Source organism: Aricia agestis, chromosome 18 (assembly GCF_905147365.1).
Source record: "Aricia agestis chromosome 18, ilAriAges1.1, whole genome shotgun sequence".
Taxonomy (NCBI): domain Eukaryota; kingdom Metazoa; phylum Arthropoda; class Insecta; order Lepidoptera; family Lycaenidae; genus Aricia; species Aricia agestis.
The window spans coordinates 8,841,951-8,858,240 of record NC_056423.1 but is presented as its reverse complement, the minus strand read 5'-3'; the positions used below and the strand labels follow the sequence as shown (position 1 = coordinate 8,858,240).

Here is a 16,290-nt window from a genome sequence, read left to right as displayed (position 1 = left end):
AATTGACGAGCTATCTTAAAACCGGGTAAGGGCTTTTAAACTTCGTAGCTACTAAAATTTTGTCGTAAGAGATACAAGTAATCCATCAGTAAAGTAAATCAGAATTAATTCTTTTGTACCAAGCGCAAGTTGAAAGTTAAAATTGCCTCCAATCTTTTGAATAGTTCCTTTTCACTCGTATCACCTACCGTATAATAATTGAAATATAAGATTTAAGAATTGAAGAATAGACATTTCCAAATTTTATTGCTGCACCCGACTGAAGAATCTCTTGAAATTTTATTGCCGTCTGCGAAATTTCGTTGACGTGTCGTATGTTAATGGAAACTGGACGATAAAATTCTCGAGTTTATTGTCAGCGTAGGTGGTTCGGTCTAAGAGCTGTACCCTCTTTTTATGTGGAGGGTAAAATCAAGATATTGCCTTTAGGGTCTAATTGAGTGGGCAGCACTAAATAACGAGTGCTCGGCCGAGGGCTCTGTCTTACAACTTCACTCGGTAGGTGTAATCAGGCCCTTATCTGAAGGCTTCTACCATGAATCATAAGTATTATATACTTACAAATCTGCAGTTTGAACATAACTACAGTAGAAATGATCGCATTTCTACTGTCAATGTCAGTATTTCTATCGAGAAATACTGACATTTGTACAAAATTACAGATTCGCGTCTATTCTTTCGTAGAAACAATTTTCTAATTTCTTTCATGCTAGGACTGATATGAACTAAACTATGTTACTTTAAAGCTACGTTATTTATAGTGCAATATGTATGAAGCCATACATTTCTGATTGGATGACGTTTACAAATTATTTCTAGAATCTAGATAGATAACTCAATTATTTAAGTTCCACTACACTCATAAATAGTTGGAGAATATCATACTAAGAGTTACCAAGAGGTTTTCCAATGAATCTAAGCCAACAAGGGTCACTGTCTTTATAAGACTTAAATTTTTTTCTTAAGTTAACAGAAAACAGTGCAAGCATGTTTCACATAGCTCCTAGACTATAAAGGTCAATGACCGCTGGTGCCACCTAAAATTATTTTGACTATAGTTGAGATTATTTTAGTTTCTAATAATGATATAAAAAGTAACAATCCTGGAATAATAGCATAATAGTATTTACATTCAGGACAATAAGTACCTACAAAAGTTCGTGATCCCATTGAGTATTGTGGGCGATGATTAATCAATACAATGTTAATGACGTCATTATTGGTATTTTTGTTATTGTATTTGCCAGGATTGCATAAATAGTACTATGTCTGTGGTCTAGTGGTTTAGAGCGTAGAGGTCGGTTCGATTCTTGCGTTCGAAAAATGGGGTTTCCAAGTTTGGTTAGGACAATGCAGGGTTATCACCTGATTGTCTGACAAGATGATCCTTGCGTCGCATGGGCATTTAAAAATTAGGTCCCGCGTTAGATCTCTCGATAGTCGTATCCGTTATTCGTCACACTGGTAAACACTTGCGCAAGTAAACCCTTGCGCACACACTCGGGCACTCAAATCGTTCCTGAGTTTTGCCATGAAACGTATGAAATGTGTGTGAGGTACAAAAAACATTTAAATGATGTCATGGAATGTTTTTTTTGTAAATGTATACTAGGATCACGATCACATAAACAGAAGTACAAACTTATCTAAAACAGCTTGATAATATCTGCGTTTTATGTTTCCCTGTTGTTAGCAGGTTTTGTTTTATTTTTATAGTATTAGATTTACTCGTAGCGAAGCGTAATTGTATGCGTTAATAACTGTATTTTAAAAATATTTAACCGACTTCAAAATTGTACGTAATTGAGAACTAAAACTCCCTATCTCCAAAACTACTGAACCGATTTTGATGAAATTTGTGTTATTCCCTAAGTTGAACAATACGTAGTACAACAAAAAAAGAATTACTGAAATCGGAATGGTTGTTCCAGAGATATGCGAACACAAACGTAAAAACATATATATACACTTTTGAAATTTGGCACATTTGTTCAGACGCTGATATAGACTAACAAATACGAAAGTTCTCGAAATATTACATATACATACGCGTCGAATTGATAACCTCCTTTTTTGAAGTCGGTTAAAAAAACTACTAACTGAATATATATATATATATATATATATATATATATATATATATATATATATATATATATCGAGGGGTGAAAGGCTAATGGATTTAAGCGACATTTTTGTAACTTTACAGGAGAGCGTTTTAAAGTTTTTAAAATCAGAAAAAAATTCGTAGAAATTCAGTTTTTTGTTTAATTTAGATTCCAAGTATACAGTTCTTTTCGTAATTAAATCCTTTATCACATGTTTTAGTTTGAAGTCAATAGAATAAAGGGTTACAGAAATAAATGTCGCTTGAGTTAAAAATGCTTATTTGTTTATTTTTTTAGAGTAAGGATAAAGGACTTAAGTTACGCTTCGCCTAGATTTTAGAGTAAAGCTAAATGATTTAAGGTACAACTGTTATTATAATAAGTGGGTAGCTAAATGATTCAAGAAGGTAGCTATAGTAATTTTCGAGTAAAGCCAATAGATTGAACTACATATCTACGGCTGCAACAGATTACGTCTAATAGGCTGAAAGATAAATTCAATCCTATTTTAGGTGCAGGATAAGTGACTTAAGCCACGGTCAACTTTTTAATGTGATTGACCTAAATCCTCAAAAAAAATAATTTTATTTGAGATTGGTCGTTGAAACCTTAACAAAAACTTCACCACATCAAAATTGCAGAATATTTAACGAGAGTTTTCCATGATGTTAGACGCGAATAAAATAAATAAAAGTAAGTATTGAAAAAGGAGTGTTTATTAAAAACTACAGAGATTGACTAATAACTTATTATTGACTAATGACTTATTATTTTAGCATAAGTAACTGAAAAGATTTTTTTTTTAATTTTAAACATTTCAGTAACAAAAAATAAATCTTGTACTATGTTCATATCTGTAATATCAATGACTTTTATTAGAACCTATTAATACTATAACATTTAGTCATTTATTTACTTTCTTAATTTAAGAAATCACAGGAATCAGGATATAACCATGTGATTATCACATAATCAGCCTCTAAAATTTGAAATTTTAATAAAAAATTAAAAATACTTAATTCGTTTAAGTTTACGTTATATTTTTAGGTTACAAAATATACCTAAGCATGTCATATTTGACCTAAAATTCTTGAGAAATCAGTCTCAACAAAAAGTAATATATTATTATTTATCTTCTTTCTGATAAAGTTACTTATAAAAACATAATAATAAATATTATAGCAAAACTTAAACATAATGACTTATGAGTAAGGCTGGATTGCTTGGTCAGTAGTCAACTGTAATTTAAGTTAAATATTTTTACCGTAGTTAAAATTACGACTTTTCAAAAACGTTTACGTACACAGAAAAAACAGTATTCTCCGAATAAGAAAAATAATCTTGCATGAAAGCAATTTGCATTAAGTCAAGATTATGGTTGCCTCATATATAGTGAAACTAATATTTTCTTACGCTAAAAAAATAATAATCTTAAACTGATATTTGAAGTAATCTTGAATTAAGACAATTTCCGATTGATTTAATATAATACGTTTTCTACCAAGAATTATTAGAATTCTTAATGTAAGTTGATAATTCTCTTGATGCAAGCTTAGGATGTATTCTCATTTTAAGAAAATATTGATTTCAATCAAATAAGAAATCACTTTATTAGAAATAATATATGCTTAATTTAAATACATATTTTTTTCTGTCAACAATAATAAATCTAGCTTGAACACTAACTTTACTTATTTAAAGTAGTGTTTATTTTAATATTAGAAAATTATATCCTTAGACCAATAACTAATATTTTAAATTTTAATTTATGCAACCTACGATAAAGAATAACCTATCTTGTTTCGGGAAAAATATTTCTTGGTCTAATATTATTACTTTCTTTCAATAAAAGTTTTAAATGCTTGTGTTAAGCGGTTTAAATGTCTTAAAGGTACTATTAATAAAGGCCTATTTAAACCGGAGCGGTATCCGCTACCGCCGTGGGTAGCGGTATCCCGATGGGTACGCGATTAACGCGCTAATAATAAACGCGATTAAGGCGATAATCACGTACCCATCGGGATACCCGCTACCCACGGCGGTAGCGGATACCGCTCCGGTTTGAATAGGCCTTAATACGGCTCAGGAACTCCCAATAGTCCAATGGAAGTTCTGGAGGCGTTTCCTGAAAGGTAAATAAAAGACAACATACAAGGAACAACAGAAAAGCATATCAAATAGTGGTTTCTAAAACAAAATGAAGAGATGTTAATCGTATAAAAATTTATTTACTTACATAAAAGACAAAAATTTTGACAAAAAAATTGTTTGTGAGTTTCATAAAATTTCAAAATACTGTTTCCTCCAACTGTTGTTTATAATAAGGTATGTAAGTCAAAGTCTGGAAAATATCTTGTAATCAGTACATTTGTTGTGGTAACTTCCTGAGATTCAGAACAGCTAGAGGACGTAGGTTTTGTAAAGTCTGTTTCACTCAATGACTCTGAACACTCATTAAATGACTCTGTGCCTGAAAACATAAAATATGTGTGTAATGCACAGTGGCTAAATCATGTACTTACATAAGTTTACCCTAAATAACTAGTACCTATAGATTGTCTTCATTGGCAAAGTTATTAAACAAATTATGAATGTATTTTTAAACACAGTGTGACTAAAGAGCTTTAATATTCATTATACATCCTGCTGCATACAAAAAAGAATAAACGCTGCCCAGTTGCAGATGCAGAAGTGCACAGCACAGTGCAAATGCCAATGGATTTCACTTACATGAGCTGTGATAATTTCAGCTAGCTTTATCCGGGTCCCAAGATGAGGGCAGAGTTCCTTGAGGTGCTCTGGAATGAGTTTGTAGAATAACTCTGTTGTTATGCCATTTGCTGCAATGTAGAACCGAAATGATACATTAATTAAGTAATCTATGACTTAGCTTAACGTACTCAACATGGATATGATTTTTGATGAATTTTTGCATGGGTGGGTGGCACTTCAACAATACTATAATCAAAGGCTGGCCAGTAAAATCAATGCATACTTACACACAAAAACTTCTATTACTTCTGGAGAAATATTATTTGCCTCGAGGAGAGTAACTACGTTGTTATTTTCGTTCATTTTGTTTTACAAATTACCACTTAACCCGCACCACAAGAGATAAGTATTGCGTATATATTCACCTCAAATTAACACGTTTAGTTTCAAACTGCACAAACAGGTTTAAACTTGTTTAGCTTGCTTTAGCATGGCGCGCGCGCACTATCGTGGCGTCGCGTCGGTAGACTCGGTAGTCAATAGTCATAACTCATACCAAAAAAAAATAGGTAGACTAGAAGTAACTTGTCATTAAATTAAAATATTTTTAACTTTTTCTTAAACTATATCTATTTGAAACAAGGTAATAATAAAATTTTAAGGCAAAACAGGATTTTACTAAAAACAAGATTTTATGTCATTAGTTTAAGATATATTTTTTTTTAATTGCTCTAGATATGATTCAAGGTAATAATTTCTTCATTGGATGAAATGTTTCATTGTGTTAAATAAACTTACAGTTTGAAATAAGTATTTCATTGTATTAGAGCAATAAAATTTGAACTTCTTAGGTTAATTTTACTTATTCTTCAATTAATTTTTTTTTCCTTGATTGTAAAATTGCAACAAGAAAATATTTTTTTCATTTCGAGACTGCCATTATTTAAAGATGAATAAACATTACTTGTATTAACACAATTTTCCTTAAAATAACTTAATATGTCAAGAAAACAATTTTTCTTGATTCGAGAAATCCTTTTTATCTGTGTAATTTTAAAAATATTTGTCTATTAGTATAATTAACTACTGATCAAACAACATCGCCTAAGAATTTTGTTTTACTTTTTTAATCCTGGGACCGTACCATGAAACTATTTTGAGACTCAAATAATGGTACGAGAATGCAACGTCCTATTCTAACAAACGTATAATGACGTTGTTAGAGTAGGACGCTGCATTCTCGTTCGATTGTTTGAGTCTCAAAACGGTTTCATTGTAGGACTACTGGTCAAACAGTTCTTAAAAATAAGTAGGTATCTAATCAGTCTCATAAATAATTAAAGCTTAAAACTTAATTAAAACTTAATCTGCATCTTGTTAATCTATTAGAGGTATCTAATCTGTCTCACAATTAATTAAATATTGTTTATTATTTAATTAATTGTGACTTACTCTGCATTTTCTTCATCTTCCAAATCTGTATCTAATTCGTGGAATAACTGAGCTATCGCATAGTTTTTTCAGGTCCTTATATTTAGTTTTTGTGATAGGAAGAGAAGAATCATATCTCTGATTGATAAGTTTAGGCTTTGCCACTATTTGAATTTTTTCCTCTGGAGAATCTTCCATCATGCTATATTTTACTTTCATTATATTAGGGGATGATTTTTTGAAAGTCGCGATTCGCAGCTTACTAATTTTTCCAATTAAATTTCCTTTAAAGTACTTGTCAGCCAGATCGTCAAAGCTCTTAAAATCTACATGCGTCAAGCCTTCTACGTTGTAAAGTTTTGGATCCTTTCGTGCTAATTGGCAAACAGTTAGCCATTGTGAAGGGGCCCAAACTGTGGTGTTTCGAACTGAATTTTCAATGGTAGAGTGTATACTGTCTACAGTCATTTCGGTGTGGCCTGGTAGTAAATAGTTCATCTGTATTGTCTCTAAATTCTGTGCTTGTAATAAAGCATTGTGTAAAGCAGCTAAAACAACTTTGTTTTTGTTTTGTCCGGGACATGAATCAGAATAGAGGATTAGAGATTTTACAGAACTCCGTGCATCAACATCTTTAATATATTTTTGCAATATAGTAGCGATCTCGTTCGCACCTCTATTTCCTTCCGACTCTCCCCAAATGTAGCAGAAACCAGACCTTGTAACACTTTCATAAAAGCAAAGATTGTAGACAGCATATTTTCGAGAGTAATATAATTGCATGTTTGAGCCATGCGGTGTATTGAGTACCTTTTGTAAGTCAAACGATGTACATAGAATGGATGGATTGCCTTTCACTAGCTCTTGGTGACATTCTAAGCGTGCTTTAGATGCCTTCTTTTCTATCAAATGAACCTTCTTTTCAGGACAGTCGTTTTCATTTTCTGTTTCAAACTTCATACATTTTATACACTTATCTTTTTGGGTATATGAAATCCAAGGTTGAACTCACTGAGAAACATATTACGAAAGAGTTTTTCGCTTAAACAGTCAACGCCTTCGGAAATTTTTGCTTCTTTGTATAACCGGTATAAATTTTTGATACTTTTGAACTCTACTGGTAAGTACAAACGGGTAGAGTCTTTTCTGCAGTAGTGAGATGGCAGTGCAGGTAAGCTTTTTATCCAGTTTCTTGCAGATTCCTTATTTTCTTCGCTGGTCTTGTTGCTTGGTATACATTTTCCACGTGACTGTTCCTTAGCAATACCATAAGATGCAGTAAATATACAGGGTGTAACAAAAACAAGTGATAATACTTTAGGGTGTGTACGTGTTCCTTGTAGAGAGTTCACTGTGAAAGTAGCAGCGCTGAAAGACCAAAATTTTTTTTCACTTTTGTATGGGGAAACTCGTGACGCTCGGGCTCTTGCCCATACAAAAGTGAAAAAAAATATTCGTCTTTCAGAGCTGCTACTTTCACAGTGAACTCTCTACAAGGAACATGTACACACCCTAAAGTATTATCACTAGTTTTTGTTACACACTGTATAGTGTACTGGACGTATTTTTGAGAGACATCAAGAGTATTTAATATGAATTTCAAACATACTTGGCGTCGACCTTCTCCATCATTAATGAAGTAATTATTAGTTCTTGATCTGTACGTAGAAGATTTGGATCTCTTTCGTTTCACTTCTTGTGATGATGACATAGCCACTATCCAATCTTTTTTACCTTGAGGTGATAATCCCCAAAAGAAATTGAAAATATTTCTTCTTTTTTCTTCGCCAATTTCTCCACAATTGTGTCCACCTGCCGTTTCGGCACTAACTGAAGCGCCGCGCGCGAGCGCATGCCTACTATTCGCTAGAAGTGTTAAGGTAACACTAAGAAATTTAGGTAGGTCTTAAACGACATCGACTTACGGTGTCATAGGAAAATATGCTTGCTTTAACATACATCTCTTGCTCATTATAGGAAAGGAAAACTGATTTAAGCAACCGCTTTTTATTTAAATTAAAGGTCACATTTATCTCAAACGACCTTCGGGTCTCAAATTTTCAAAAAATACTATTTACTTCATGTCACTGTACGACATAGAATAAAGCAAAGCTAAATGACTCAAGCTACAAACTTGTTTAGATTTTGCTGCAGGCTATTTGATTCAAGCGACATTTACCTAATATTTTAATGGAGAGTTAATTGCATCAAGCGACATGCTGAACGTTTTTTTGTGGCGCGCCAATTGATTTAAGTGACATGAGTTTGTTTATTATGATGCAAGCTAAATGATGTAACCAACCAAGTATTTAAGTTATAGAAACGGGAATAAAGCTTTAACCAAACATTTAAGTTTAAAAGTGGAAAAGGATAAAAGACTCAAGTAACTACCTAGGTATCATAACGTGGCTTAAGTCATCCATGTTATAAAAAAGATATATTTTTGTGTCGCTTGAGGTAGTAGCCTAATGTAAAAACTGGGCCAAATCTATTTGCCTTAACCGCCAAAAAATTGCTCTGATCGTCATGAAACCTGGCTCAAAAGACGCAGAAAAATTTGCTGATTCCGAATATATATATAACTCAATATCGCACACAGTGTCGCTTAAAGCCATTAGCCTTTCACCCCTCGATATATATATATATATATATATATATATATATATATATATATATATATTATGTACAGCAAAATATAACTCCAAAATCACGGGCCCGAAGTTGTTCAAGAGTCGATCGTGAGTAATTTCAACCTTTCTAGTCTCTCTCCATAAATAATAGAAATTACGATTCAACATCCATACTCAATATTATTATTAATGCGAAAGTGTCTCTGTATGTTAACTCTTCACTCCCAAACCGCGGATCTGATTTTGCTGAAATTTAGTATGAAGATACTTTGAGTCCTCAGGAAAGGACATAGGATATTTTTATCCCGGAGAGATGTATGGTTCCCGGAATAGCGCAATGGAGTTGCGGACGTCATCTAGTAACTTCTGTAAAAGTCGCAAATTTTCCCACAAATGACATACGAGAATCCGTCATTAACCCGTAAATCACAGCGGGGGTACAAAAAGGCCTGACGGCACGACACGCGTTTCCCGCCCACGTGATTCCTGTCAATTAGCCAAATTAAATAAACCAAGTGGAGTGCATTAATATCACTCAAAAGGCTCTGTTTCGACGAATATTTCGTTACTGGAAAATGTGAGTCAGGTTCTGCATAATTGGCTAATATCATGAAATATTTGGATTAGCTAATTTGCGACGTCGCATGTCAAACATTGTTTGGTTTTAAAATGAGATGGCATATTTTCTCTCTCTCTCGAAGAGTAAAAAGCTTTTGCGACTATATCAGCTCCTGCTTATCTTAATATGATCTTATGATAACGAAACTAATAGCCAAATGCTCCCAAAAACCCTGTTTGTAAATTAAGTGTAAACACCTTTATAGCACTCATTATATTTCTTTTTTTTCTCTGTCGATAATGATGTATGCTAGTCGCTCACTTCAATACATAAGATGTAACAAAACTAAGTGATAATACTATAATAATAATAATAATATCTATGGACGCTTCACACCACGTCAGTCTGGCCCCGTGCTAAGTACCTAAAGGACTTGTGTTACAGGTACCAGACAACGGAAATATATTTAATACTTTTATACTATACATATATTTAAGATTTTTATTATATCATACACATATTTAATACACATCCAGACCCGGGAACATTGAAAACTTTTTGTTCCGTCGGCGGGATTCGAACCCGGCTTGAGCTACCAACGCGCTCACCACTGAGCCACAGAGGTCGTCAACTTTAGGGTGGGTATGTGTCCCTTATGTAGCTGTGAAAGTAGCAGCGCTTAAAGAGTTTGTGATTTTGGGCAAGCGACCCCGCGACATACATTTTTCCATGCAAAGGTGGAAAAAAGTAACTCTTTCAGCGCTACTACTTTCACAGCGAACTCTACAGGGGACCCATACACACTCTTAAGTATTACCACTTAGTTTTCTTACACCCTGTATTAATAAGTATACTTCACGGAACCCTATTAAAGCGAGCAATGGAAATACAAAAGTTAACAATCATAATTTTGTAATTGAATGAGATACGTATTGTGTTCATTGGGTCTATCAAAAATTACCCTTTTGTGTTGAAATGAATAATGTATGTTTATTATTGAATTATTTCTGCGCAATGCTACAGTACAGCTTTTTGGCACTCGCACCCGAGGGTTATTTTTAGGCTCGTATAATTTATTTTTGTTACAAGTGCATTATTTTAATCCAATGTCTCGTAAAGGGCGTTGCCAATTTTATTTTTATTTTTCATTTACATTATACATTTTCTTGTAATCTCGCGGTGTAGCCGCCAAACCGCGCGTTCGGGCGGACGTGTATAAATCCAGAAGAGATTAAAAAATCTATGGACTCTTCACACCACGTCAGTCTCGCCCCATGCTAAGCACCCGAAGGATTTGTGTTACGGGTACCAGAAAACGGAAATATTATATTTAATACTTTTATACTATACATATTATTTAAAATTTTGATTATATTATAATTTATACGACATATGTTTAATACACATCCAGGAACGTTGAAAACTTTTGTTCCGTCGGCGGGATTCGAACACGCGACCCCCGACTTGAACGCTGACAACACGCTCAACCACTGAGCCACAGAGGTCGTGAAATGAAAATGATTAAGAGTTTAACTTTAAGGTAAAGAGAATAATAAAAAGTTTATCTAGCAACAGAACCCTATATTGAACCTCGTAAACTTGACCCCATAATGTGCCATTAAGGGCACATCTATGCCATAATGTAACCGGTAATTCGATAGGAAACCCTACAGCACTCAGCGATGACCTCAAAACGCACGGGCTTGTCACCAATGAAGCGAATGCCGAAGGTATTAATGACAGGTTATTCGGAAAAATATATGGACTTTTCTATTACTAGCTGTCCCGGCAAACGTTTCTTTGCCATATAAAGTACGAGCTGTTGCCCGCGACTTCGTCCGCGTTAGCATAGTAGATCACATCCCAAGTATTATATTTTACTAGCTGTTGCCCGCGACTTCGTCCGCGTTAGCATAGTAGACCACGTCCCAAGTATTATTGTACAAAAATATTCAATGTACAGAATTGACCTTCCTACGATTTTATTATATTTAGATGTTCCGCCGCGGCTTCGCCCGCATAATTTTGGAATTTCACGCAACCGTACATTTTTCCGCAAAAAAAATAGCCTATGTCCCTTCACGTGGTCTATTCTTCATGTTTGCCAATAACATAAAAATTGCTCCAGTAGTTCTTAAGATAATAAGCAATTTCATATAATTTCCCCCGTACTTTCCACATTTTCCTCTATTTCTTCGCTCCTATTCGTCTTAGCGTGATAAAATATAGCCTATAGCCTTTCCTGATAAATAAGCTATCTAACACTGAAAGAATTTTTCAAATCGGTATAGTAGTTCCTGAGATTAGCGCGTTCAAATAAGCCCTTTCAAATAATTTCCCTCGTTTTTTCACACTTTTCTCTATTTCTTAGCACTTATTAATGTTGGCGTGATAAAATATTGCCTATAGCCTTTCTCAATAAATGGGCTATCTAGCACTGAAATAATTTTTCAAATCTGACCAGTAGTTCTTGAGATTAGCGCATTCAAATAAGCCCTTTCAAATAATTTCCACCCGTTTTATCCACATTTTCCTCTATTTCTTCGCCCCTATTAGACTTAGCGTGATAAAATATAGCCTATAGCCTTCCTCGATAAATGGGCTATCTAACACTGAAAAAAATTTTCAAATCGGACCAGTAGTTACTGAGATTAGCGCGTTCAAATAAACAAACTCTTCCGCTTTATAATATTAGTATAGATTGTACAAAAATATTCAATGTATAGAATTGACTTTCCTACGATTTTATTATGTATAGATGTTCCGCGCGGCTTTGCTTGCGTAATTTAGGAATTTCACGCAACCGTACATTTTTCCGCAAAAAATAGCCTTTGTCCCTTCACGTGGTCTATTCTTCATGTTTGCCAAATAACATAAAAATTGCTCCAGTAGTTCTTAAGATAATAAGCAATTTCAAATAATTTCCCCCCGTGTTTTCCACATTTTCCTCTATTTCTTTGCTCTTATTAGTTTGAGCGTGATAAAATATAGCTTATAGCCTTTCTTGATAAATGAGCTATTTAGCACTAAAATAATTTTTCAAATCGGATCGGTAGTTCCTGAGATTAGCGCGTTCAAATAAGCCCTTTCATATAATTTCCCCCGTTTTTTCCACATTTTCCTCTATTTCTTAGCTCCTATTAGTCTTAGCGAGATAAAATATAGCCTATAGCCTTTCTCGATAAATGGGTTATCTAACACTGAATGAATTTTTCAAATCGGACCAGTAGTTCCTGAGATTAGCGCGTTCAAATAAGCCCTTTCATATAATTTCCCCCGTTTTTTCCACATTTTCCTCTATTTATTCGCTACTATTAGTCTTAGCGTAATAAAATATAGCCTATAGCCTTCCTTAATCAATGGGCTATCTAACATTGAAAGAATTTTTCAAATCGGACCAGTAGTTCCTGAGATTAGCGCGTTCAAATAAGCCCTTTCATATAATTTCCCCCGTTTTTTCCACATTTTCCTCTATTTCTTCGCTCCTATTAGTCTTAGCATAATAAAATATAGCCTATAGCCTTCCTCGATCAATGGGCTATCCAACGGTAATTTTTTTTTTTCAAATCGGACGAGTAGTTCCTGAGATTAGCGCGTTCAAACAAACAAACAAACAAACTCTGCAGAATTATAATATTATGATTAATGATTAATATTATTAGTATTACTAATATTATTAGTATTCGTATTAGTATTAGTATTAGTATAGATTTCGCCCATATTATTTTATTGAAGTGACTAAATAAGTATGTCACCATGGCAACGTCCATCGGTATCCCGTCGCACAAACAATGGTCGCCGTCAGCCTCGAGTTGTAATAATTTACTATTATTTATTCAATAAATGCACTTATCAATACAAAAAGTACCCAGTAGCCGATTCTCAGACCCACTGAATATGCATATAAAATTTGGTTAAAATCAGTAAAGCCGTTTCGGAGGAGTACGCGGCCTAACATTGTTAGAACAAACAACACGAGAATTTTATATATATGATAATGCCACCTGTATTTATGCGTCCGATGGCCTAGTGGGTAAACCTCTGGTTAGCAGCAGAGGGTGCAGGTTCGATCCCGCGTGATGGCGTTCACCAATGAGACTTTTCCAGATCTCAAGTCTACATAATACGGACGCTCGTACGTTGAAGGAAAACATCGTGAGGAAACCTCACGTGGTTGGTCCAAGAAGTATTAACTTGTTCATTCCTCTGGACTAGGCTATGTTGCGAGAAGGACGTATGTGCTTGGGCAACCATACGGATATTTAAATTCATGTTCCAGGCACTACAGTATATAATATGATGAGTGGTTACTTCGCTCAGAAGATGCTCTATAAATCAACCACAACGGATGCAAAGGCCTAGTCAGATTTAGAACCTAGGCCTTTCTAAGTTGTGAAGCAATTCTAGTCCTATTAAAGTTTGTAGACTTAAGTTAACCTATTTTACAACGGCTAATAGATTACTTAGGTAGGCTAGGTAGGCCTTTGTCTGGGTCTCCTAAGAATTCTGTTTATACCGGGGAATATCTTTTCATAGACCGTTTACTTTTCCTTGCCTTCGAGATAGCATATAGACTTAAGAAAATGGCCATAGAATATTAAAAAGCTTACGAAATAGAATTGATTCCTTGAAGTAATAGCTTACAAGTTTTAAAAGTAAGGTGTAAAATTTGCTTATTATTTAAATTGTTTATCATAATTATTTTACAGACGCAACATCTGGTTTTACATAATATTAAAAATTTCGTTGGACATCACATTAAAATAGCTCTTGGAAACCAAAATGTCTATAATATTACAGGACTACAGGTAAATAAGTGATAATACTTGAGAGTTTAGGCCCTAAAGTATTATCACTTATTCATACACACCCACACACCTACACCCACACACCCACAGTCCACACGCACACACATACACATCCTAAAGTTTAGGGTATGTTTGTGTGCGGCGTAGGACGGGAGTGCGGAGGCGTCCCTATGCAAACCTCCAAAATTCTGTCTGTCTGTCTCCGGGCAAGGATGGGAACCTGCCCGGCTTAGCTAGTCCCGGCGCCGAAGGTTCCCTAACTTGGCGGAAGTCCGGTCCCTTATGAGGTAGACCAGTCGTGAAGGGATTCCTGTCTTAGACAGATCCAGGACATCCGTCCGCATACGGCTGAAGGCAAACCGCTGGTGGCTTTAGTGAGTAAGCCCGGCGCTTCTCGGCGGGAGTCCCACATACCCCCGGGGTGCTCCAGCTTAACTGAGGCACCCCCAACCCGGGGCACCCTTAAAGAGTTTCCCCTGCGCACCAAAAAAAAAGGGTGTGTATGTGTCCCTTGTAATAGTGCACTGTGAAAGTAGCAGCGCTGAAAGAGCAATTTTTTTTTCTGCTTCGTATGGGCAAGAGCATCAGCGCGGCGTCAAAAACTAAACCCGTACAAAAACTAAAAAAAAAAAAGTTTTTTTTTAGCGCGTTGCTACTTTAAAAAACACCCTAAATTATTATTATGTACTTTGTTTTATTACTACCTGCAGCCCTAGCATGGCCACAATAGAAATGCGACACTGCGATGCACTGTAGAATTTCTACTGTGGCCATGCTAGGGCTGCTGGAGATTAAACAAAATATTTCAAATTTTCAATTCTTAGATATTCGTCACATAATTTCGAGGTACAAATATTTAATTCTGTATTCGCGATATTTACACTTGAATTTCTCAAACGTTCGTGATTCCTGTTTGCGAGTTATTTGACTTCGAACACAAATACATCTGAAATGGCTGCTATTTCATTAAGCAAATAAAAGTAATTTAATTTTGGGAACCTGCCCTGAGGCTCGATGAGTATTTTTAAACCTTTTGAGCCTTATTACAACTACCGAGTATAAGGGCCAACCCACACCACATCGCAACGACAAAATGTCGTCGAGCAGTGGTTACGTGTGAATGGTGTCGCTGCGGCTTTTTGTAGTTGCGTTGTGGTATATACCGACAAAATGCCGACGTGGTTGCGTTGTCGCCAGTCACCAGTGATTGCGATGTGGTTACGTATGAAAGTCAATGAAATGGAGGGGCGGTGTGCGCGCACTGTCATTGCATCGACGCAACGTGGTTGCGATGTGGTCGGTATCACACAAGTGGTCGACAACAACTGCAAAATATGGTACGTGTGAATGGTCAACAATACAAAATATACGCCCGACTACGTGTTGTGGTTGTGTTGTGGTTGTGGTTGTCGTGTGGTTGTCGTGTGGTTGTGGTACGTGTGGGTTGGCCCTAAGATTGGCGAGGGCTCTCGGCCAATCTACTACTCTGTTTGAACTGTCTCGCCACTGACTCGCCACTCTACCCGGTAGGTGTAACTGCGGGCGTAGCATGGTCACAATAGAAACAGTTTCTTTCCACGGAAGAATAGTCAAAATGACAGTTAGACAAGACAAAGTGATAGTTAGACAATGGAAATCCGCCATTTTGTGGATAAAATCTGTCAGAATGTCGATTCTTTTCCATGTCTACTGAGTACTGTTGTTATGCTTGCCCTGCTGGTGTAAGCAAGGCCTTTGCAGAAGACAAAGATACTATTTTTAATACTGGAAACAAGTAGGAATTTGATAACGATAGATTGTCCGTTGTGACGTTGCGTTTATTGCACGGAAACCGTACATTTTTTGGGGATAAAAAGTATCTTATGTCCTTTCCCGGGACTACACGTAACTCCATTTCTTTTACTCTTTTAGTAAAACCTGTATGTGGCAACAGAATGACATACAGTAGCAAGTACAGATTGTAAAGAAAATTCATAATTCCTATTGGGGTGTGGCACGCGTCTCAAAATCCTGCGCAATTGTGTTTAAAAGTGTTACACATG

The 16,290-nt window shown here is 35.4% G+C and overlaps 1 protein-coding gene and 1 long non-coding RNA gene across 3 annotated transcripts in view; one reads left to right on the top strand and one right to left on the bottom strand.

The window, feature by feature from the left end:
- Positions 1 to 16,290, top strand: part of LOC121735785 (DE-cadherin) — a 318,616-nt gene that overhangs the window by 53,835 nt on the left and 248,491 nt on the right. The window lies entirely within an intron of this gene.
- LOC121735792 lies at positions 100 to 15,951 on the bottom strand. The gene is made up of 3 exons (XR_006036911.1): positions 15,786 to 15,951; positions 855 to 858; positions 100 to 110 (listed from the first exon to the last, which is right to left on the bottom strand). It is a non-coding gene; the product is annotated as an uncharacterized LOC121735792 (long non-coding RNA).